Below are 26914 nucleotides of genomic sequence, written 5' to 3' on the forward strand. Positions count from 1 at the left end.
TCTGCTTCCTAGATTAGAAAATATTATCCTTATTTTTAATCTGTCATAGTTTTCATATGATTTTTCATCTATTGCGTATTCTTCTTTATTCATTTATAAATTGTGTTGTAGTTTATATTCTAAGTTTTCTATTTGTATCTGTAGGTATAAAATAGTTTTTCTTTGTGCTACTATTGATTTTTCACAAATTCCTGCAAATATATTACTGTTAAGTCTATTTTGCCTTTGTCTCAATTCTTGTCTTTTTGCTATAATTATTTCAGTAAGTTTGTGTCTATATTCGTTATTCTCGTTATTCATTGTATCTTTAAATATTGAACATATTTATATTCTATTTTAGATATATTATCTATTAATTGATCTAATTTGTCGTTATCAATTTTTTTGATATTGAGTTGTTTATATTCTCGATATAATTTATTTAATTTTTTTTTCTTAACTTTCTACTAGTATGATTCTTCTTATATTTCTCTTCATCCATAGCACGCAATAGATGAAAAAACATATGAAAACTAAGACGGATTAAAAATAAAGATAATATTTCTAATTTAGGAAGAAGATATAAGAAAATAGGTGACAATCTAGGTGTAACACCCCGTATCTGAAACGGACAAAAAAAATGCAGATTTTGAGAAGTTGCAGGTGCAACTTACGGTCACCATCCACGGACTGTAGGTCAAACCACGGCCCGTGCTGGTGGTCCGTGGTTCGCAACTGCAACCCCTCCCAGCCAGCTCAGAAAAAAATTGGCTAAGTCTCGACCCACGGACAGACCCACGGTCCGTAGATCAGACCACGGTCTGTGGTCTGTGTCCGTGGATCAAGACCTCCTTTACCCAGCCTCTGACACGAACTACTGTTGACCAGCATGGACCGTCGCTCGATCCACGGTCCGTAGGTCTGACCGTAGATCGAAGGTTAGCAGCCAGTTAGCTGAAAATTCTGATGTGTCAACTTCAGATGGTCATAACTTTTAGCACAAAATGAATTATGTGTCCCATGACCTATGGTTAGATAGATAATTGAATTATCTTTCCAACGCCACCAAGTTTACTAAATTTCGATATCCTAGTAAAAAGTTATGCCCGTTTTAGTGAAGTCATGTCGGGCAGACTCGACCTACGGACCCAATCAACGGACCGTCGATTGATTGACGGACCGTCAGTCCATTCCGCCGATCACTCCAATAGCAGTTAATTCAGGGGTCTTTTGGTCTTTTCTTATTTCATTTAACCCCTAAGATACGTCGTTTAGACCCTAAATCATGAGATTTTAATCAGTTTAAGCCTAGAAACATAACTAGAACTTACCTAAGTCAAATTCATTAATCAAAACTTAGAAAATTAGAAGCAAGAGAGGAGAAAAAGGTCAAGAACCCTAGTTCAAGAACGCAACGAGGTTTCTTCAGTTCCAGCCCCGAAATCAAAAGATTTCTCCGTGAAATTCGTCACCAGGTATGTGGGATTTCACTAGTGGGCTCCTTTCGCCCATTAGGTCCCTAGAATTCAGTCAGATTCTTGATTCCATGATTATGAATAGACCTAAGGTTTCTAGAATTTGAATAGATCATCATGAGTTAGTTATTTAAATGTTCCAAATCAGATTGTCATGTTATTGCTCGGTTTATCGCATGAATTTCAGAACCCTAGCTATGTATTTCTTTAGTTCTTGAATTACACATGCTAGGTCAGATATTTCAGTATTCAGTTTTACATACCTCAGTTTATGAATGCATCATTATCAGATTAATTGTTGCATTCTCAGTTTGCATGTTTAGTTCGAGCTATCCAGTATTTACAGAAATTCAGTCATAACCAGTTAACTACTTAATTCATTGGGAGTAGCGTAATATCGAGTTGGACTAGGGTTTCAGCGTACCCATATAGTCCCAGAACTACGAGCCACGTAGGTGTAAGTCCCCTTTGTGGGCAATATCAGTTTAGTGATCACGCCAGCATGCCTTTATACCTCTGGCAGGGTATATTGGGTCCTCTCGATGGGGCGTATACATCGGACTCCACATTTAGCTCATGTGGTTTTATGTCGGTTATTAGTAGCTCCCACAGTTTAGTCAGACTCTATTGCATTGACCACATTTACAGTTCATTCAGTATTCAGTCAGCATGTTATAAATTGGTCATTGCATTCAGTTAGCTCAGCATTCAGTATCTATATCATGTCCAGATTATTTCATTTCTTTATTGCTTTGTTCAGTTATATGTTATTTCAGCTTTACTCTATCCTGCATGCTCAGTACCTTTCAAGTACTGACGCATACGTGTGGTACATCTTCTCGTGATGTAGGTTCAGGTTCTCAGTATCCAGATCACGCTTAGATCGATTCCCGATCTTCAGTTCAGCAGAATCTATTGGTGAGTCCTCATTCTTCGAGGACAATAGTCATGAGTTTCTTTTCAGTATTTTAGTCCTTTAGTTTTAGTTTTGCTAGACTTAGCTGGGGCCTGTCCCAACATTTCTAGTCAATTTAGAGGCTTATTTCAGACATAGTTAGATTCAACTTAGTGTTTTGAGTTTGATATTTCTTTGTATTAAACTCTCAGATTTGATCTATTCAGTTATAGTATATGGGTATTCCCTATCTTTTCAGATTTATTTATGAATTAGCTTCTGCATCAGTTTATTATCTTTAGTATGCTCATGATCATGCCAGCAGGGTTAGCTTGGGATCACTTGTGGTCCTAGGTCCCGTGTCCGCGTCTCGGGGATAGCTCGGGGCGTGACACTAGGTTTAATGTTAGAAAAAGAAACGGTAAAACTAGAAGATAGTTTAGCTGCTATGATAAGAATAACAAAAGAAATTGAAGAAATAGATAGAAAAACGGAAATGGGATCAACCACGGTCAGTCAATGAGGAGTCGTGGGTCATGGTCGCAGAAATAGGCTACCAATAACCACCCACGGTTCAGCAGCACGCCACGTGGGTCCATCCACGAACCGTAGCCATGGGGTCGTGGGTGGTGACCTGTAGATAGTTTGAGGAATTAGTTAGGGGAACTTTGGGGTTTTCCAAAATTAAATAGTTTGTAAGTGATGTCATTTTACACTAAACTAGACTAACTATATAATGATTTAAGACCCCCAAATTAAGTCATCTTCCTCATAATTCAAAAATCCCAAATCAAAACCAACTTTTCCCCAAAATTCTCTCTAGAACTTCAAGGAAGAAGAAAAAGGAAGTTAGAGCTAGGGTTTGAAGGAGCAAGTTTTCTTCTTAATTTTTTTGGATATTCATAGCTAAGGTATGGTAGTCCTTTATCCATAGAGTCCCTCCAAACTCAATTTCAAATATAGTAATTCCCCCAAAAAGTAGGGTTTCACTCCAAGTCATGGATTCCTTTCATAAACAATTATAATGATTTAATTACATTATCTTATAACTAAATTAATGAGTTATTATGGTCTTTATGCTGAAATCCCCAAGAATACATGAAATCCCCATATTCCCAATTTATGACTTGTGATGTGGGTGAATTTATGAAAGAAGGATATTATGAAATCATGCTTGTAGTAATTGAGTTATTTGAACCATGTTATTATCCATGTCTAATGTAGTAATACTACATGTGTTGATTTGATATGAGCTTTGACCTTTTAAAAGGCAAGATATGATATTATGCATGTTTTATGAAAGTTATGTATATGCTTTAAGAATACTTTGAGAGTGAAGTATCCATGATTATGATAATGTTGTTGTGTTGATTGAAAGGCTATTCGCATGAACACATAATGAACATAATGTGAAAGGTTTTCTCACATAATGGATATTCTAGGTTGAAAGACAATTCTCACCTAATTGAATCTAATGTTATATGTAGACATGGATGGTGAAAGGTTATTCTCACACATTATCTAATGAGCTATCCTAATGAAACAAGTTATGACTTAATAAGTACTCTATGGGATAAATGCTTAGCACTGAGTGGATATTGACTATGAGATGGAAGTTCTTCCGAGAGAAAGGTCGGGTTTCTAGAAGGAATCTCGTGAGATGGAAGCTCCCCCACTGGAAAGGGCGGGTTTCTAGTAACAATCTACTTATCCCACCTAAAAGCTAGTGGATCCACCTAAAAGCTAACAAAGGATGGTCTAACTTTAAGAAAGTAGGACAACCTTTTTCGGTGTGGGTAGCACCGCATTCCATGTTAATATCACATAGTCTATGTCGGTGAACGCTTATTCCCACTATGATAAGAATATGAAATATGAACTATGGCTACTCAAGAAGCTTTACTTAGTATGTGTGAGATTATTAGATTTGATTCATGCATTGCACAAGTATGCTTTGAGGGTACTAATGTTATGTTTCTCAATGATATGATGATCTATGTAATGAATATGCTTATGACTTATGCTTTTCCATTATCTTCAAAATGATGCTTTAACTTAGTAAATTGCATGCATTCAACTAAAATATCCATTTTTGCATGTTTTCAAGGTTTTTATGCATGGCTCTCACACTTGGTGCATTTTTTATACTAACCCATATTTTCCTACATTTTCCCAATGTGTAGGGTCTGGTTCTCAAGGTGGTTGTCATTGTGGCTAAAGCTTGGATTTGATAATTTCTCCTAGATTCTTAGTGAGTCATCATGAGTCAAGGACGTATGTTTTAACTTAGTAGTTTCTTTCCTTGTATTTCCTTTCTGGACAATGTTGTATGGGCTTTGGCCCTTTTCATTTCGACTATTGTAATAGGGCTAAATTGAGACAGGTTTATACTTCCGCTTTCCTTTATGAAAATTTTGGACTTGAAATGCATTTTTACTCATTATTATTTTATGATTATGTTATGAGATGCTAAGTGTATTACATGGTGCCTTTCGGGGTTCTATGTGCCTTGTTACATTTAGGGGGGTACCCCTGGGTCGTGATAAACTTAGTAATCAGAGCACAAGGTTTAGAATGATACTAGGATGATGTCTCAGAAGCCACATCTAGTAGAGTCTTGTTCATGAGTGTGAAGCGCGCCATATTCATGAATGAGAGGCTATAATATGTTTTGGAAATTTCATTTCTTTCATTACTCTTAAGTCGTGCCACAAAATTTTGTTGTATAAAGTCCCTCTCCTAATCTTTCTCTTGTTTCTTCAAGATATGAATACATGAAGGGCTAACACAAGAAGAATGGAGGGTGACAATGTGAATGAATAAGCTCCTCAAGTTAATCAAGCTCCGCTTAATTCTTCGTTTATGTTGGATGTGGACGTTAGTCAATTTTTCAAATGTTGGTCCAAGTTATGACGAATCAAGCTCAAGATATAACGACTTAATCTCAAGGGCAGCGTGTCAGGCCAATAGAGATGTTGTGACTCATGTGAATTCGGTTGCTTCAAATGGTTAGGGATTTTAAATGAATGTGCACTCCCAAATTTCATGGCTCTAAAGTGGAAGAGGATCCCCAAATTTTTATCGATGAGGTTTATAAAGTTTTTGCTATTAGGGGGTTTCTTTGGAGGAAAAGGCGGAGTTATCCGCCTACCAACTAAAAGATGTGGGTCAAGTTTGGTATGATCAGTGGAAGGGTGAGATACCCATAGGAGCGGGCCTGGTAGAATGGGAATCGTTTAAAGCAGCGTTTCTTGACAAATTCTTTCCCCTATATTTGACAAAAGAAAAGATGCAAGAGTTCATTAACTTCATCAAAGAGGTATGAGTGTGAAAGAGTATGCTCTAAAGTTCACCCAATTATCCAAGTATGCTCCAACTTTGGTGGTGGATTCAAGGGCAAAGATGAATAAATTTGTGATGGGAGTGTTCGACATGGTAGTTAAAGAATGTCGTATATCAATGCTTATTCCGAATATGGATATTTCACGTCTCATGGTGCATGCCCAACAAATGGAAGAAGAGGAAATCAAAGAAAATAATGGAGAGGTGAAAAAAGCTAGAACCGGTGATGGGAATTTCTCCAATGCTAGGTCCGTGGGACAAGGTCGACAAAAGTTCAAACAAAGGTTCTCCAACCAAGGTTCCTCAAATGCTTCCTCAAAGGTTAATAAGGATAGTGTGTCTAACCCTAAACCTCAAGGAGGTAATAGTTGTGTCTCTAATGTGAATAGGACAAATTGTGCAAAATTTAGGAGGATGTAAATCTGGACTTTATTGTGGGTTTGCCTCGCACCCGAAGGCAAAATGATTCTACTTGGGTCATTATAGATCGGATGAAAAAAGTAGCCCATTTTATTCCATTCATGGTTTCTCATTCGGCAGAAAACTATGCCAAATTGTACATAAGGGAAATATTGAGGTTGCATAGGGTTTCTTTATTTATTATTTCGGACGGGGTACTCAATTTACTTCACACTTTTGGAATTCATTCCTAAAAGGGCTTGGTATTAAGGTTGAGCGTCGCACGGATTTTCATCCCCAAACCATTGGGCAAGCGGAGCGTGCCATCCAAACATTGGAAGATATGCTAAGGGCATGTGTAATAGATTTCAAAGGTAATTGGGATGACAACTTTCCATTAATAGAGTTTGCCTAAAATAATAGTTATCACTCAAGTATCAGTATATCTCCCTCTGAAGTCTTGTATGGTAGGAAATTTAGGTCTCCGGTTGGTTTGTTTGAGGTAGGTGAAATTGCTCTTATTGGTCCCGAATTGATTTATCAAGCTATTGAAAAAGTTCGTCTCATTAGAGAGAGGTTGGGAATGGCTCAAAGTAGACAAAAGTCTTATGCCAATGTGAGAATAAGGAATTTTGAATTTGAAGTTAATGTTTGGGTCTATTTGAAAATCTCACCCATGAAGCATGTGATGAGATTTGGCAAGAAAGGGAAACTTAGTCCCTAGTATGTAGGCCCATATCAAATTTTGAAACATATTGGGAAGATTGCCTATGAGTTAGATTTGCCAATTGAGTTTGCCCTGGTTCATCCGGTGTTTCATGTTTCTATGCTTAAGAAGTGTATTGGAGTTCCGGTATCCATTATTTTACTAGAAGGGTCGAGAGTTGACGTAAGTCTTTCATATGAAGAGGTTTCCGTAAAGATCATAGACCGGCAGGTCAAGAGATTGAGAAACAAGGAAATAGCTTCCGTGAACGTTTTATGGAGAAATCACTTAGTTGAGGGTGCTACTTGGGAGATTGAGGCTGATATAAAGTCCCAATATCCTCATCTCTTTCCTTATACTCCTATTCAAGCTTGAGTTAAGTAGTTCCTCTAGAGTTGTCTTGTTTTGGAGGTCATTTGTGATTTATGTGTTTCCGTGATTTCCTTATGTTATGCATGTTCTTGAGGAAATTCATATTTACTAAGAAAATTAGATTTTATGATTTATGATCCTCATGTTGTTTAACATTTAGTATGAGTTGCTTATTTGACTCCATGAGATGAATGATGAACATGCGTTAGTATACTTTTGAGAGTAAAATGCATATTGGCGCCATGATGTTGGGTTGAGTATGCTTTAGTTGGACAAGTCAGTTCCTCTTCTGGATATGAGAAATATTGAAATTTCATGCATAATGGGTTGTTAGTTGTAATTCCTACTTCCTTATATTGCATTGATTATGTTTGAGATGGAGTTGAAGTTTCCTTCTTTGAATTGTGCATTATTTTGATGTTTCATGCATGATGGGCTGCTAGTTTTGAGTATTTATTTTCGTAAGGTGTCTAGATTGTCATTCAAGGACAAATGATACCAAGGGGGAGATACTGTAACACTCTTAAACTAGTAGGCTAAACTAGAGCTTAACATGAGGGTTAGAGTCGTAAACGAAACTCCCCATACCAAAAAATATAGGGTTCCGTGTTATAGAGTCAAGGTACGACCCCCAAAGACAAACCTTGGGTCCTTGAGGGAGACCCTTATAAGCTGCCTAGGCAGTGACCCACGAAAGGCACCTACGTCTCATGGGTTAGACCACATCCATGGGTGAGGGTTCGTCGGTCAAGACCCTGAAAACAAAGTCTCTGAACCCATACCACGCTTCACCAGAACGGGACGTGGGTCCAACCATGGTTCGTCAATGAGGATTCGTGGGTCAGGGTCCAAGAAACAGGCTACAGACACCCACGCACGGTTCAGCAGCATGCCATGTGGGTCCATCTACGGAGCGTGGTCGTGGGGTAGTGGGTGGTGACCTATAGATGGTTATTGTCGGACTGCCAACATAGAAAGCTCCATTCCAGGCATGATTCAAGCTGCCCTCGACAATGTTGTGAGACCATTGAGCACTACTGTTGATGCTCTAGAGGCCAGGATGTTAGTGTATGAGCACGATCAAGGAGCCATAGAGGAAGTAATAGTCGTAAAAGCCACCATTGCAGAGCTGAAGAAAGATGTGGATTTCCTAAAGTACACTGATATATCTATGATCTTTTGAACAGTGGAAGTTCCAGAGGTGTGCAAAATGCCTCAGACTGCCGTAGGACATGGAAATGGAATGGAGCATATAGCTGATCCTGAATCGTAAGCAGAAACTGACGAAGAGATATTTGAGGAAGCTAAAGTGGACAACATAGCTGATACTGAAGAAATCGTGATAAATGTTGTTGTGCAAGTTTCTTTACCAAAGTGTCCTGCTACGGATCAAGTGGAGATGGTCTTTCTGGTGGTCACTCCGGATACTGATGCCATGACCGATGGAGCAATCGCATAGCCAGGATCCCCTATTTACCTCCCTCTCTGTTCTTAGTTATCTTTCAAATCTTTGGATATTTATTACTTGCATTTGAGGACAAATGTTTTTATCTGTGGTGGGGTAAGGCCCACCTGTGTGTGCTACTTTTTGCTCGTGTTTGTTTTTATATCTAGGTTGTTCTGTTTATAACTGTGTTTACACTGCTTTTGTGGATGTTTGAGCTCATGGCTTTCTTCTGTTTTTAATTGCAAATGATTTTGACCCTTTCAAAATTTTTTGAATTTTTTGCACAATTTTGCCAACCCTCATGAGTTGAATGTGGCTATTCTTTGCAATAATTTGAGTCTCGATTTCGATCAATATCGATGACTTGAATAGTGCTCTAAATTGAACGTACATGAATGTACGGCTACGATGAGGCCAAATGAAGTTGCATAGATAATATGTGAACTTGTTGCATTTCATTGTGATTAGCCATTTAACGAATTGATTCTCTTATAATGACCATTGCACACTAGCGAAAGTGTGTAGTCTTTTTTGACTTAAGTGTCGATGCCTTTTGTGATTAGCTTGCTTTGAAACTTGCATGAATAAACCTAAAATTTGCCCGGTTAGTCTGATTGATTTAGAAAGGTGTCCTCTTGAGATGATTTTAGGCAACTTTAAATAGTGTGAGCCAAATTTGACATATACCTCTTTTGTGGCCTACCCATGAGCCACTACAACATTTTAGGTCTTTAGCCACCCGAAAAAGTGTTGCCTAAACTATAAAAAAGTGTAGCCTTTGACCTAAGGCCACACTTTTAGACCTTAGGCAACATTTTCCGGGGGGTGGCCTAATCAAGCGTAACCTTTGATCTAAAGCCACACTTTTCAAGTGTTGCTTTAGTTGCTACGCTTCAAAAGTGTGGCCTTTATGCTACAAAGGCTACACTTGTAGTGCCTCATATGGAAACGTTTTTATGACAACATTTTTCAAGTGTGGCCATTACTATCACAGGCTACACTTTCAAAACGTAGCATTTGCTACCTCCTCTAAAGCAACAATTGTTAAGTGTTGTGTTGGATAATTTTCATGCCACAATTTGAAATGAATAAGCCACACTAATAACGTTCTATGGCCACAATTAAAAAGTGTGGCAATGTTATATAAGCTATAAATATTATTTAAAAATATTTATATGCTACAATTTAATTTTGTATATATCTGACTGTCACATTATACATTACCATGCGATTTAGATGATTTCAAGCACAAAATTAACTAATAAATAACTCAAAAATAATAATCCAAATATACAGATTTTGCAATGAATATAAAAAATCAACTTGTCTTATATTACAAATACTAGAAAAACAATATTTCAAAATGTGTACTTGCAATGAATTTCACGAAACCAAAAATAAATTTAATCACAATTGTTCAAGAAGTCTTCATCATAGTCACATAGCTCTTCATATATCTTAGCTCCTAGCTTCTTTCATGCTCCAAATCCTTGGGATATTATACCATACATAAGATGAGAGAACACTCCCAAGTAATGTTAACTAAAATAATAGTTACAAAAACAGAAAGGAAATGGGAAAATTAACTTCAGTAAATTAGATCTTAGAGAGGTTAAATGATCAAATTATCTGAAAGCTCCATAGGAAGTGCAACAACAAATTTGCAATATCTTGATGTCAAAGTGAAACAACAGACTTAGACTCTAACTCATCGCCAACAATCGACTCTTATCCCTTGATGTCAAAGGGTGAGTTTTGGCAGCAATTACCACCAATCCAGTCAATCTTGAAAGATGTCCATTGGAATTGTAATAGATTCAGTTTCAAAATGCAGAACTCAAAAAGTAAAGTAAGTTGAAGTTCAGACTCACTTGGCAGCAATTAAAACTTCTAGCAAAGAGATATATGTTGACGATGGGACAATAATGGCACATAAAACGTCAAGTGAGGGGAATTCTATGAATGACAGAAAGAAAAAGGAATTAGCGAGCACTTATGCTATCAGAAATCAAAGAGAGCCCACAAAAAAGCAGACATCTCCTTGGATATCCACTAGATCGCTCCACCATGAATCAACTTCAGAGGCAGATATTCAAGTAGAGAAAATTCAATTGCACAAGGTGTAGTTGAGATGTGTAACACATCACATAGAGTGGATGTAGGACCAGTAGAGTGTTCGTTAAGGTCTTTCTTAACCCAGACAAGGACTTTGCAGTTTGACAAATCCAAGCAGGTAAAAGAGTATGCTTCTGAAGAGAAAAGGGGGAAATATGCAAAGTCATGAGTATGCTATTAGGAGACCAACTACTCGTTCTTTAGCTCGAACAATGAAATGAAAGATGAAGACAAAAGCAATAATTGTAAAAGAGTACCAGTTCCTGAGAAATTTGTATATCCTGGTGATGGCTATACTTTATTTCAGGAGAAAAATTATGAGATGGTCCAACCAGATGCTGGTAACCTAGAATCCCTTGTTGTGGAAATGACTGAGCAGCTGAAAAATGTGCAAGAACATATAGATGAGAAAGGAAACTCAGCAGAAAAATTCAAGAAGAAAGCATTGGACTAGGAGTCTGACAAGCAAAGCCTAGTTTTTGCTTTGGAAACACCTGGCAGAAAATCTTTTCTAGGATTTGCACCAAGAAGCAATCTGGGGTAACTGAAGATCGAAGAGACATAACTAAAGTATCATGCTTGAGATGGGTGTATTAACATATTCGTTTATAAAAGATGAAAGTATCGAGATATGGTTCAATACGTTATTACTTTCACATGAAAGATACCAAAAACTAACGGACCTGTCAGAATCAGCTGCTAGCATCTTGTAGGAATTTAACAATCATTCTGACTTTTCCCATTCAAGCCGTCTATCATAGACAGACTCATCAGCATACCAAAACAAAGCAGCCATCTTCTTAAGCCAATATCTTGGCGGTGGTTTATCAAAGTCCGCCCATTCATAATCTCCACCAAGATTGTGAAAACAATGGATAAAGTTACATGTTGTTCCACGGGAGCATGACTGTTAACACATGTGTGTAATTCATGTTAAAAGATAAGAAGTATGGAAGATCTTAATATCAGAATCAGGTAAACATTAAAGATGATTGTTAACTAATTTACTCCCTACAAGTACTACTGACAAAAAATAGAGAGTAACAAAGTAATTAACACAAAATTAACATTTATAATCCAATCATTTCATTTGTAATTATTTAGCTATTTAAAGTCGCAATGTTACATACATGGCCAAATAATTACAGAGTAGTTTCCATTACAAAGTAACAAGTGGTATCAATTACACTTTAATTCATGCTGATCAACTACTTCTTCGGCAAATGGCTACACAAAAATTATAAAATTTCTTAAGTACTGAATGATTAAACCAACTACTTCCGGATTAGAATGAAGATGAATCATGAAAAGGATTATAGCTAGACTTGAATGACAACAAATAGACAACTTAATTATTTGTTATATCATCCTATCCTTCTACCAAGCACAATAGTGAGAATTATAGCCCTGAATCCATTACTCTCAGCTCGACGTACCATATGTTCTGTTATCTCTCCCTTGATAGCCTATTGACAAAGATTAAACTATAAATCTCTATTTGTTGCAAAACGTGAAATTTAGCATCCAGACACCAGAATACGATAAAATATAAGTTAATAAAATAACATATACATGATAGTATACAACAAGGAATTTTTTGAAGTTTGAATTAATTGATGTAGCAAACCGAAGCACTATTCTACTTTCTTTAGTACTGCAGTTAGTATTTCCTCAGCATCATCAAAATTCCTACAGCCACTAGTAAAGTCTGTGCATGAGGGAAGATATTGGAATATATGTTTATACAAGGGCATTTAAAGGAATTCTTACCCAAAATGAGCATCAAGTTGTCCTAGAGCGTAAGTAGCTCCTAATAAAGTCTCCTACCAATTTATGTTACAAGCTGATACGTATTGTGAGTCAGTAATATCTTTACATTCTGAAACATACACCATTGCCCTTTGATATACTCCCTCGCGATTTGAAAATTCCGCTTACAATACAGGAATTCAGCAAAAAGATAGTGCAACATTGCCTATACATCACGATATCAATATATTGTAAAACTCTATCATTCGTGATGTCTCACAAGGCAAATCCATACCAAAGAAACTTACATCACGACAAAAAAAAATTGATGGGTGTAATACTACTACAATCTAGAATCCCAAAAATCAACAACACTAGAAAATCAAAATCCACCCCACGCAATAAACCCAGATGTAAGAAATTCAGACTTTTAAAGGTAGAAGTTTCTACCTGATAAACTCTATTCCAATAAAACCCTTTCGATGTGAGAAAGCTTTAGCACATCATCTTTATTGTTCTGTCCCTGGTGAACAACGACAAAATCATAAGGGATTTCATTATGTCGGTGGCAAACATAGAGAAAATCGTGAATGGATCTAAAAGAGCTTCGATTTCAAAATGGAATTTTCGTATCTCAACAGATAGTGAAAAAATCAGAGAAGTATTTTGAAATCATTCTTCAACTTGTTTTGTGAAAAATTGTTACTCTTCGTGTTGATTGAACAGATACCTGGGCGAAAATCCATAGTTGAAAAGCCTTGCAAAATTTCTGATTTAGGGCAAAGAAAATCTCTTTTGAGAGACTTGGAGAGTTATTTTTTATTGTTTATAAATTTTATTTTTGGCCAAATAAAAATGAGAGGGAGAGTTAAATTTATTGGAGGGAATATAATATTTTGGTGAAAACTTTAAGGCCACACTTGGTAGGTGTTGTTTTTACAATTATAAAAATAGCACACTTTAAAAGTGTAGTCATATATATAAATAAGTGTGGCCAATTATATCATGAGAAGACAACGCTTATAAAGTGTAGCCTATACTACTAAAAAGCACATTTTACAAGCGTTGCTAATATTACCATGGTCAAAAGCTAAAAATTAAGGCTACACTGTTCAAGTGTAGCATTAAAATATTTAGGCAACACTTTACAAGTGTTACTTTGATTAAGTGTTGCATTAGGTCAAAAATGGTGTAGTGAGCGTGTGAAACTATTTTTGAACACCCTTTGAGCCTTACCTTTCTTTGGAAGAACCTTGATGAACCCTAGACCTTACTTGAACCACTACCTACAATCCTCTTGAGTTGTGGTTTAGCGAATAGCCAACTTAGGCCAAAAGCCTAAGTTGGTGGTGTGGTGAAAGGGAAAAGGAGAAGTCAAGAAGTGCAAGAAAAGCCCCCTTTAACCCATGGTATTGCATAAAAATGGAACCACTTCAATTCAAAAAAAAGAAAAAAAAGAAAGGTGGAATAAAGTACAAAGGGAATCTTGTTTCAAGCAATCCATGGACGAGAATAAAAAAGGTGACTTAGAAGCACTAGAAAAAGAATTGATAAAGGAAAAGAAGGGAATATCTTAAGAATGCCACAACTCACGAGGAAAAAGTCGCTGAGCCTAAATGACCATACCTTTGCACTCAGCCCCATTACAAGTCTTAGAAAGACCCTTTTGATCTTGACTAAGCCGAATCGAAAGTCGATTGGAAAATAAGGGCAAACCTATGGGTGAAAACATGCATTGTGTTCCTCTTTTTTTGAGTGTGAGCATTGCATCTGAATGCAGATCTTGAATTTATTAACCTCTGTGGGTGAATATGGAATCATTCTTCATGTGAGGGCATTTATATACTTTTTATTGAGCTTGAACTTGCACAAGTAGCAAGTATTGTGAGCATGAGAATCATTGGTAATTGTGTGTCACAACTTGAATCTTTGAGTACACAATTGATCCTTGCATAAGTAAATTGAGTCTTGTTGTGTGCACTCATGATTGAGTCTTGTGTAGCACTGTTTGAGACACCCTTTTTTAACAGCTGAAATCAAGTTTGCTTGAGGACAAGCAAACGTCTAACTCGGGGGTGTTGATGAGTCCATAAATTGGACTCATTTAGGGGTTTATTTTGATAGAAATAGTGTCCTCGAATGCTTATTTTGGCTCAATATTTGAGAAAACTCTTAAGTTTCAGGAATTATAAGTTTTAGTGGAAGCATGGACACTTAGGCCCAAAAAGGAACAAAAAGGCTGAAAAGAACGAAGAAGCTGAAGCATGAGCATCGCCAAGAACCTTTGGTGATTCACCGAAAGGACAGACTCCGCCCTTTATTCCAGTATGCGAAGCCTTAAAGGAAGAGGATAAAAAAGGCAATGAAAAGAGTAGTCGGTGCTTTGCTGAATAGTTCCGCGAAGCAGTACTATACCGCCCAATGGTCCAGAACGTGAAGATGATGTAGGCAAGCACTCAACGGCTATGAGACAGAAGAAGGGCGAGTCGCCGAGTCATTCAGCGGACTCGACTAACCTCACCGAACTATCCACCTGCACTAATCTCTGATGGCTATAAATACTAAACTCTTTATTAATTTTACAAGTTCCAAACCATTATTTTTATTTTTAGAATAGAATAGTACGTTTTTAGATATTTTTTCTCAAGTTTGGAGAGGGTTTTGTGGGAGACTTGAATAGAGAAGGATTTATTCTTTCACAAATTGGAAGTGGGTCTTTTCCATTCTTCTTTCTTTTCTTAAATCAAGGTTTAATTTCATATACCCATTTGATTTTACTATCATTTTAGGTGTATTTTGTTATTTCTTGATGTGTGGCTAAAAACTCCCATTCTTGGGGTGTGATTTAGAAAATATGTGTTGATATTGTTGTTGGGTCTTGCTTGCTGATAGGGTAGATGTATTTTAATGGTGATTTTACTTAGTGGTTGTGGTTTAATTTAATGGGTTTGTAGTTGCAAATACAAAACCACCAATGTGTTTTCGGCTTTACCAAGAGAGAGGTCGTGAAACCAAGACCACTAGACTGATGGCCTACGGAGTTGGTCGACATGAGGTTCAGTCCGAGAAGGTGAGCCCTAGTCCCATATCCTAACACTCAACTCGAGAGAGTGAGTGGGGTAAGGCATAGGCTGGTCTTCATGTGGGAAATGGGTGTCCGAGAGGAACCCATTTGAAACGGGGTAGGTTGCCCGAGAGGGAACTTATTTCCATCTAAAGCTTAGCCTAGTTACTATTATCTTGCAAATTTCCTATTGAAAGCATGTACTCAACGATTTATCTCAACTTGTATTGCAGTCACACCCCAAGAACATTTCCCCATACTTGATTTTCTTCTTAATATTTGTTGTTTTTACTACTTGTGACAAAACCCCCAATCGATATTTGACACTTTTGGTTGCCCCCTTTAATTTACTATGTTTTTGTTCGTTAATGTCTTTAGCTACGACTAGTTAGAGCTTAATTTTATTTTTCAATCATTTTTCAAAACCACTTACTTGGGACACGACCCTAACCTTTAGTTGGGTTACTATACTATCGATGATCGTATACACTCATACCGTAGGTTAGTGTCATTGGTCACGATAAGCATCAACCACTGATTTTCACGCCCACTCTCTTAGGACTCTACCCCAACTCTTGGTTGAGTTACTAAACTATTGTATGATCGTAGATACCCGAACTGTAAGACGTGTCTTGATTTCGCAAACATCAACCCACTATTATATCCATTTAGACAAACTATTTCCGAGACAAGTAAATAAAAGGGATTTTTTTGGTAAGTAAGTAACAAATTGTTGATTAAGTAACAAGTAAACATGATCCAACTTTGAGTTATCAATATGAGATAGAAAATAGGGTATATGTGTTCTCCACAAGCTCTTAACGCAGTAATTCTAATAATAGTAATCATTTCCTAGTGTTTAACATGCAAAGTTGGTAAGTTAGGTATCCCTAAGTGATTGGTCCTCCAAGTAGGGAGTTTCACTACGCACCTTGGTCTGGCTTCAAGTGTATGTTTTCCTAACCCTTACCTTCACCTCATATTAGTCATTACAACAACGTAAGGTTTAGTTTTACTCACACACCAATTGACACTACATTATTAGATAGCAACCACTAAATGCATGTTGTTTAATCCTTTTCTCATTCATTACCTCCTTGGTAAGACAAGCAGGAACGAGGTGAGTTCTAACGTTGGCCACAGTTAAAAAGACTTCTAAACGAAAGGATTAACAATACATGCATAAACACTATTCAAGAATTAATTAATTATTATTCATACTTTGTTAATTGCTAATGGTTTCCACAACCAAAGTTATGGATTTAGCTACTCATGCTTGAGAATTCACAATTCATAATTAGGTTAAGAGAATTCATGAACTTACAACTAGAATTGATGAAAACCCAAATCTTGAATTGAAATTCAAAGAGAAAATTGTATGAAACGATTCTGGAAATCAAAATGCTAAAGTTTGCAAGTTAATTCCCAAAAACACAAAAAACTAGAAGTTTACAGTAATGTCTAACCCCCAATGAGGATTATAACTCTTATTTATAGAAAACAAATCCTAAATAAAATAGAAAACAAAATAAGGAAATAAATTGTTGGGACGCGGCTTCAGTCAGCGATTTGACCTACGGATCGTAGGTTGACCTACGGTCCGTAGGTCCCCTCCGTTGCTCAACACTTAGACAAATTCTGGAACCTTCATCTTTCATATCACCGTCTAGGGTTGTGCAGGATGGACCGTGGGTCGACCTACGATCCGTCGTCTGCTCTGTGGTTCCAAACTTGTCAGACTTCCTTGATCTTCCACCTACGATGCATCACCTACAGTCCATGGGTTGGGTTATGGTCTGTCTTGTCATTCCGTGGTTTGAGTTCGGAAACTCAACTCTCAGACCAAGACTTACGAATGCCCACCCACGGCCCTTCATTGGACCTATGGTCCATGGGTGGCTCTAATGGTGGTCACTTCTGCTCTTTTCAGCTTGCATCTTGATCAACCACTTCCAAGCCTATTTCCTGCAAACATGATACACAACATTATTTCTAATACAAAATAGCCCAAGAAACACACAAACTCTAAGTGAAACACACCAAAAATACCGTAAAATTACAGTATATCAACTCCCTCAGCTTAAACTTGTTGTTTGTCCTAAACCGACACATTAACACCCTAAACGACACTTATGTAGAAGAAGACGTAGAAACTCAAGCAATCACATGGCTTTTTCAATCAATTTTTATCACCTTAGTGCAAATCTTTCCATCTAGACTCAACAAGCTAACTCATGCTGATAATAACATGACATAGATTGACCAATAAACACCACCACATATAGTTCTCACAATCACCAAGGCACCAATTATCCAACAATGTAACTAGTGCCTGTAACGACTCGAAAATATGATAGGTTAAGCAAGAGCCTATGACTTTGTGTTGACTTTATAATGAGGTTCTATGAGGGGTTTTTATGTAATTTCGTTTTAATTGTTTTATTATGTGAGGTTGATTTTAAATAATTTATATTATATATATAAATGATTTTAGGTCTTAAAACATTCCTTTAACTCATTATTTTTTCCAAATCAAATCTCAAAGTTCTTTCTCTCTCTATATCTCTCTCTAACTCAAGAAGAAGAAGAAGAAGTGGGAGCTAGGGTTGAAGATTTCGAGTTCTTTCTTCTTCAATTTTTGTGGGTTTTCAACTTAGAGGTATGGTGACCCTTGATCCTTGATCAATCTTTCTTTCAAGGAGTCCAATCAAAAGAGTTTTAAAAAAAATGTTTCAAAGAACAAAAATCTCAAATTCTAATCTAAGCATGGGTTCATTGGCAAAACGTTTTCTAAGCCATTATATTGATGAGTTAATGTTTGATTAATGTTTTTAAGATGATTTCATATGGAATTCCTTGAAGAACCCATGATTTCCCTAAACTCCTAAATTTGCTTATGAAGTGGGTCTATTTCTATAAATTCAAAGTTGGTGGAATTATGTGTAAAGTGAATTGTATTGATATCTTTTGTGTTGTTTAATGTTTATTCATGATTAATTGTTGATAATGGGTGAATTAAGGGTGGTAAGCCTTATGGGTGAAGTATTGGTGATTGCTTGGATTTTTGGTGATTTTGGCTATGGCTTTGAATTATGGTAAGAAAGCTTGAACTCTCTTTATTGAATTGATTGTTGTTGGTAGGTTGAATCCACCTTTGGTGGAAGTGTTATATCTTGTTCTTGTGTGGTATTATTGTGAATTGTAGCCATGAAGGCATTGGGGAAGTTGTTGCATAATGTTGGAATATTGTATTATTATGAATTGAGGCCATGAAGGGCATTATATGAGTGTTATTGTATTGTTATATTATTATATATAAATGAGGCTATATGTAAAGTCCTATATGAGGCTATATGTAAAGTCTTATATGAAGCTATATGTAAGGTTTTATGTGAAGCTATATGTGTGAAGGTATGATGTGAATGAGTTTATGTGATCTTGTGATAATCCTATGTAAAGTGGATAGCATTGTGATATAAAGTATGATTTTTCTCATGATGTATATATGAAATGATGTTGGATTATGAAGTATCCTTAGATGATAATGTTGTGACTTGGTTGGTAGACTAAAGTGTCTCTCCTTGTTACTTAAAGTCTTGAATGCATGAATGTGTGAAGTGGGCTAGAACTAAGAAATGGTGCCCTTTCTATAAATGCTAAAAGAGGAATTCTAGGCCAAGACTTTAATCGGCAAAACTAAGAAATGGTGCCCTTTCATAAGTCTAGCTTTCCTAAGTAAATGTATAACCTTGAAGGATGGGCCTTAGGGCGAAGTTCCCTTCTTGAGTGAGATGATAGACTTAGAGATGGATGGAGCCGGAACGGCATGATAATCCTTATCTAAGAAAGTCAAATGAGCTATCCTTATGAACCTTGATTGGCCATGACTAAGAAATGGGGTCTTTCTTGGGAAGAGGTACTATGAGTTGGTTGAACTAGAAAAGAAACCCTCTCTAAGTACATATGTGATTGAATACTCTATGGGAAACAAGGTTAGCACCGAGTGGATGTGGTTAGGAAGGTGGCCTAGTTGAGTATGAGATTAGGCACAATGAACTTCCTTGGGCATCTCCTAAACCATGTGCCTACATGGGTTGCTTACTAGTTCTACCTTTGGCAAGTAGAACAACCTCCACGGAATAGAATAGACTCTGGATTCCATACGTAGCTAGTATGGTCTATGTCGGTTATGCCTATTCCCATCATGTGGGATGTGCACTCTAGTTATTGGATAGGTTCTACAACGTGTAGGTAGTAGTATAGGATGCTATCTACACATGGCACGAGTAGGCTTTGAAGATACTAAAGTGAGTTCCCTAAGTCTAACAACTATTATATGGAAGTCCCCTTATGTGATTGAATGTCTCCTAAATGATTTCTTAAAGAATGTTGGTCTATTGATGTTATGTTGTAAAGGAGATGCCCTTATCTAAGGTAATCTTGAGGAACACTTAAGTGTGCTTGAAGAGGTTGTATGGGCAGCCACTTCTTGTATCACTCAAGTGTGTCTTAAGGTTATATTAGGTAGAGGTCCTATGGTAATGAAATGGCATGTGTTCCTTTAAAGTTAAGCATGGGTTGTATATGAATATATGTTGAGTATGTATACGGTTGGCTATGGTTTTATATGTGAACATTGACTTGTATTATGTCTCTTATACTTGTGAAGTGAAGGTTTTATCAAAATGATATGAAAGCATACATTTCTTGTAAATGTCTGTTGTGCATATTTTCTTGCATGGTCTCCATACTTAGTACTTAATTGTGCTAACCCCCCTTTCTTTCTCTTTTTGACTAAAGTGTAGGGGTTTGGAGATGGTGACATGTCATGGCTACTTGATAGGTTTCTAAGTGTTGAAGATGAAGACTTAGTGAGTCCTCATAGATTCGAGGACAATACCCTACATGTTCCTTTTGATGTATTTCTAGTATTTTGTTTAAGTCTTGTATGGGCTTAGTTCCTATGTTGTACTCCAAAGTATTAGATGGTTTATGAGACATATATAGTTTAAAGTTAGATGTTTTAAAAGTCTTTCGGTTGCTTATTAATGAAAGTATTCTTCGTGTGTGAAGAAAGTTTTAAATTCCTTGTGGTTTTTTTTAGTTTTATGCGATGAATGAATGCTAAGAGGCTTGTATTAGACCTCTGAGAGGTCGAGTACGCCGGTTACGACTAGGGGGTGCTCTCGGGTCGTGACAGTGCCCTCACTTCAAAAAAAGATCCTTTTTCACACACAATAGATATGAATTTCAAGTTTAAAGATTCATTCAACACTCACGCTCACAAGTGGCGTCATGTATAGTTAATGCTCAATACCATAGGCTTGCCATTATTTTCACAGCTTAGACTCTCCAAACTAGTCATTAGGATCACTATAGGACTTTCTTAGCTTGTAAGGTAGGCTCAGGGTCATGTAGGGTACATTAGGGTACTTGTTAGTGACTTTCTGCCCTCTTTGACATTACATTGATTTTTACCTCTTTTCTCAACCAATTCTTGACATCTTTTTATTTTTCTGCTCATTCCCTTGATTCTCTTTCGCACAGATGTGACTTTTGACTTTATAGCTCTTATTTTATTTACTTTCTTCTTTTTCTTCCACTTTATTTTTCTTTATTTCTTTCTGCACTCTGGTTATTCATCTTTTTGCTTTTTTTTTAATAAAGTCATATCTTTTTCTATCTTTTCTTTTTCTCTTTTCATCGCAAAATTCTTTTCATACCCTTTTTGTTTCGATTTTCTTTTTCATAGCCACCCTCAACTCATGCATTTTGCATGATTAAGTTGCACAATATCTGATGTCGAACCAGGGCCAGGATCAAGGTAACTTTTGAAGTAGCCAACGTCAACATAGGCTTTTGGCCAAAGTCAAGGTGCACATGTCCAAGAAGGGACCGGGGCCAAGACAATTATTTAGGGAAGGTGAGTTAGGTGTATTAAAAGAAGTGGTCTACATTATGCTCAAACATTTGGATCAAAGGGAACATTATTTCTTTTGATTGCATCATTTTAGGCTTGAGTGGACTTATTTGAACAAGGGCCTATGATCATTTCCCAACTTCTAGCCTAGATTATCTTAGCAAGACCAACGGGGTATGTTCTAGATTGGCACAGACTATATGAACATTCAAACTTTTCTCACACACACTTGGCACATTGTTTCATTATCAGATTATTTGATTACCTAGTTCAAGTCTTAGCTTGAGTCATGAGGTCAAATCGATTACTTATCATGCCATATTGAGATCCAACACATTCAACTCATTAAGCCTAAAGATCTAGCACATTATAAACGTTTTGGACGAGTATCAATTTCATGTTTTTTATGCCATCATGCTTTCATTCTTCTACTTACTTCTACACATACAATTCTAACATGTCGGTTCAACAGAAAGTAAAATAGTCTCTTGGGGGAAAGAACATTGGCAAGAAAACCCCAAGAGAGGATTATGAGTTGGGTTACTCAGACTTCACCCTATCACTCACAATCCTTTTACCCCACCCCTAACAAAATAAGGTACATTTGCCCTTAATGCACAAAAAAATCAGAGTAAAGCTTCGGGTGAAGAAAACCTGTGGCGAAAATGCGCTGAAGACCTCTTAAGAAGCGGGTGGGTCCAGTTTCCCGGAGCTTTCTATATCGACAATAGGGATACCATCAATAGCACCCTCACCAACTATGGGAGCACCATCTGAAGTGCTTGGAATGCCAGATGGGACATAATCCACCTCACTAGACAACTGGTGTCTTCTCTCCTCATCAAGTATAGACGCCCTCTAGGCCACCTCAAACTACTCACGCTCCTTCTTCCTCAATCGTCGAGCCTCCTCAATATCGAAAGTGTGGCTGGATAGGGGGCGCTTCCTAGTAGTATGAGAAGAGTATGGTGGTGGCATAGTATCGCCAAATAGAGCAGTCATCACCACATCATCCCCCGTTACTGTAGGGGAAGACACTGGTACCTCCACAGCAGGACCTAGCAGGGCACCAACATTAGCACGAAGGCTATCCATCTATGGTGCATCAAGGTTGGCATCATCCCATGTGGCTCCCTTTGTGGTGCATCAATGTTGGTATCATCCCGAATGAGGTCGATGTCCAATGTCTCGGTTGCCTCAAGCAACCTGTCACAATTCCAAATAGGCACTGAAACCTCCCTACAGAAATGGAAAATCAGAGACGGGAAAGGCAGGGTGGTGGTGGCCTTGAAGGCCCTCTCGTTGATCTCTGCTATCTGAATGTGGGCCACGTTAATCTCTAAATCTTCCATAATGGTTGCCTGCATCACGACCCGATCACATGTAAGAATATTGCCGCCTGAGTAGGGGACAATCAATTCTAAACCAATAACTAGAAGAACTTCGCAGCTAAGCTAAGAGTCTCCTTCCTGATACCTAGAGTAGGATTTCAGACCCACTCAATGCGCTCCCCATCTGCAGCAATATGACGTGCCATCCAACGAAGCATCGCCTCTCTCTGAAAAGAACCACTCTAGATATTGACCATTTTGTAGTCATACTCTGTCGTATTAGTAGGTAGAGTGTGGTCTGGGACATATATGAACCGGCGAATGGTGGCCTCTGAGATGTCAAGCGATAAACCCCGCACCAATGTGGACTGGAGTGGATGCTGAGCTGCGGGCTTGGCTTGCTTAGAGATGGAATTTGGATTGTGGATGCATAAGAGGCATATAAATCTCTAGTCATCTCCTCGTAGTTCCCGAGGCCCCATGCCATCCAATTTCATCTGTGCCTCCTGAATAGATCCTAAATGGCGGGTGCAGTGTGGAGGTTGCCTGTAAGGACCCTGCGCTCCTCAGTAATTGTCGAAGTTCGTTCACTGTAGTGCCATTATCATACAACTGGTATTGTCCAACCACCCACCATATGTTCGGCTCATCGGCCTTAGGTGCACGCTTATCTCTGGGTGGTACAATGGTGTCAGAGGAATCGACCTCAGATGAATAAGTGGGGATGCCTATAGAACTAGAGTTGGTCTACAACTCTGAATCGGTAGGTGTGGTCCCCTCCTGACACTAGGCAGTGACCTCAACCTCATCACTAGTAGAAACAACCTGTAGGGATCTCCTAGTAGTGCAGGGGCAGTGGGGGAGTTCCTGGTGGTAGGTGGAATGTACTCGGTATTATTGTCCTCATCAATCAAACATCGGGTAGGATTGACAGATTTGGACTTGCCTTTTTGTTCGTAGGTGGGAGCTTGTTTCGGAGTCATGGTACCTGTCGAAGATTTGTTAGTACTAAAACACGGCAATAAGACACATGGAAGAATTTTAGAACAAGATTCGGACACAGACAAGAATAAAAAAATTTCTCAGACAGTAGCAGAACTGGTTGTCATGACCCGAGAGCACTCCCAAGTCGCAACACGATGTACTCGACCTCGAAGAGGTCTTATACAAGCCTCATATATCATTTATTGCATACGATACTTGAAAATAGAGAAGAATTAAAAACATTATTCACACACGAAGACACTTTCATTAACAATAGCAAGGGAAGACTTTCTACACTTTATACAATATGTCTCAAACCATCCAGGACGTGAATACAACATTGGGACCAATCCCATACAAAAACTTTTACAAAACTAAAGACATTTAACATAAACAAAAGACATAAAGGGGACATGGTGGATCTTGTCCTCGAAACTATGAGGACTCACCAAGTCTTCATCTCCAAGCTCCTTAGAAACCTATCCATCAACCATAGAACACCAACATCTCCAATCCCTACAGTTTAGACAAAAGGGTAAGAAATGGGGTTAGCACAATTAAGTACAAGTATGGAAGCCAATTCAAAAACATGCAAAAAGGGACATATGAGTTGAAAGTCATGATTTTATGCCATTTGAGTAAAACTTCATGAACATTTATCATAAGAGGCATAATATAAGTCAGAACCAACACATAAAGTCACATACATCACCTTTAGTCAAAACCACAGGTAAGACTTCACCTGTTACCTTTACCTTTAGCCTCCACCTCAAGAAATCCTTCATGCTACACCTTGTGCAATGTATGGGTAGCGTCTCATATCCCCACCCACACCAAGGTACCACACTTAAGATCACTAAAGGTGAACTCACCATTCAACATACTTCACATTACAAGTATTCATGTTCAAATAGTACCAATATACAACACATAAACACATTTATCAAGTAAGTCATTCCACCATCTTAGGACCTCTGTCTAAATTTACCCTAAGACTCATCTATGTAAGATACGAAGTGGCAGCCCATAAAACCTCTTCATACACACCTAGGCCTTCTTCAAGGCCACAATAGAGAAGAACCTTTACATTTCAACACATCATGCTAAGAAACTAATTTCATCAATATAAGATACTCATTCATCATTTCATTTAGACAATAATCCAACATTTTTCTTTTACATTATTTAGAGGACTTTCAGACACAGTATTGAATACTTAAAGAACTCACAACGGCACTCTTGAAGCCTACTCGTGCCATGTATGGATAATATCCATACTACTACCCATAATTTGTAGAACTCCTCAAGTAACCACAATGCGCATCTCACGTGATGGGAATAGGCACTAACCTACATAGACCATGATAACTAAGTCATGGAATCTGGTGTCATATGACCCCACACCGAAGAAGGGTGTTCTACTTGCCAAGGGTAGAACTAGTACACATCCTATGTAGGCACAGAGTTTATGGGATATCCAAAGATGTTCATTGGACTCTAGCCTATCCATTGGGAAGAGCCAACATCTTAACCACATCCACTCGGTGTTGAGTCTTAATTCCCATAGAGTAGTTCATTTCGTTAACATTTTTACACATGAGAGGGTGCCCCTTTGTCCTATCAAATCAAGATACATTATAAGGCTAGCTCATTAAATCCCCATTAAAGGGTGCCTTAGGATTTACCGATTCTTTGTGAAAGGTTGAGTTAAGCCTGCCGGTCCAAGGTTCATCATTTCACACATGAAAGGGCAACCACCTTTAGGTCTACCGCAATCATGGTTTATCAATTATCATGTATGGAAGGGTGCTATTAATCTACCGATCCAAGATACATTCATAGTTCAAGAAGAGGATGCCTAATAGCCTACACATTCAAGACATCAATCAACATTCATTAATGGAAGGACACCAACATAAGGTCTACCGATCGTAAGGTACAATATTTATATCACATTCATTTACACAAAGAGAGGACACCTTAGGTCTACTAACTCAAAGTGCATCATTTCATTACATTACTAGGAGGACCTTTCACAATAGATCAACCTCATGCATGGTCATTAAGAGAGAAAATACTTCACATCACAATACAATAATACTTCATACAAGAACACCATTGAGTTCACATACATATCTTCACATTATACGAACATCTGAACAATAACATACTATCCCCCACTATTGAGAAAAACCCAACTACGGATCAACATCAAAACCTTCCATCTCACATCTATCAAGTCACATAGCCATAGTTGGCATCACAAACAACCTTCCTTCCTCACACCTTCTTACTAAGGAACAAGAGAGAGACATTATAAAGATAAACTAATTTGCACCACTTGAAGAATGAAGAAGTGAAACTTTCTTAACACCCAATAGCCTCATATTTATAAAGTAGCGTGCTTCACATTTTGAACAAGACTCTACTAGATGTGGTTTGAGACAACCTAAGACACATTCCAAAATCGTGTGCTCTGATACCATGTTTGTCACGCCCCGAGAGTACCCCTAAGTCGCGACACAACATACTCAACCTCGAAGAGGTCTTATACAAGCCTCATAGATCATTCATTGCATACAATACTTGAAAGTAAAGAAGAATTAAAAACTTTCTTCACACACGAAGAAACTTTAATTAACACTAGCAAGCGTAATACTTTATAGAGTTTATACAATATGTCTCAAACCATCTAGGACGTGAATACAACATTGCGACCAACCCCATAGAAAAACTTTTACAAAACTAAAGACATTTAACATTAACTAAAGACATAAAGGGTACATGGTGGATCTTGTCCTCGAAACTATGAGGACTCACCAAGTCTTCATCTCCGAGCTCCTTATAAACCTATCCATCAATCATAGAACATCAACATCTCCAATCACTACACTTTAGTCAAAAGGGGAAGAAATGGGGTTACCACAATAAGGACCTAAGTATGTAACCCATGCAAAAAGGGACATTTGAGTTGAAAGTCATGCTTTTGTGCCATTTGAGTAAAACTTCATAAACATTAATCAGAAAAGGGATAATATAAGTTACAACCAATACATAAAGTCATGTACATCACCTTTAGTCAAAACCACAGGTAAGACTTCACCTATTACCTTTACCTGTAGCCTCCACCTCAATA

Source organism: Solanum verrucosum, unplaced genomic scaffold, assembly GCF_900185275.1.
Source record: "Solanum verrucosum unplaced genomic scaffold, falcon-dt-bn FXZP01000073.1, whole genome shotgun sequence".
In the NCBI taxonomy this organism is placed as follows: Eukaryota; Viridiplantae; Streptophyta; class Magnoliopsida; order Solanales; family Solanaceae; genus Solanum; species Solanum verrucosum.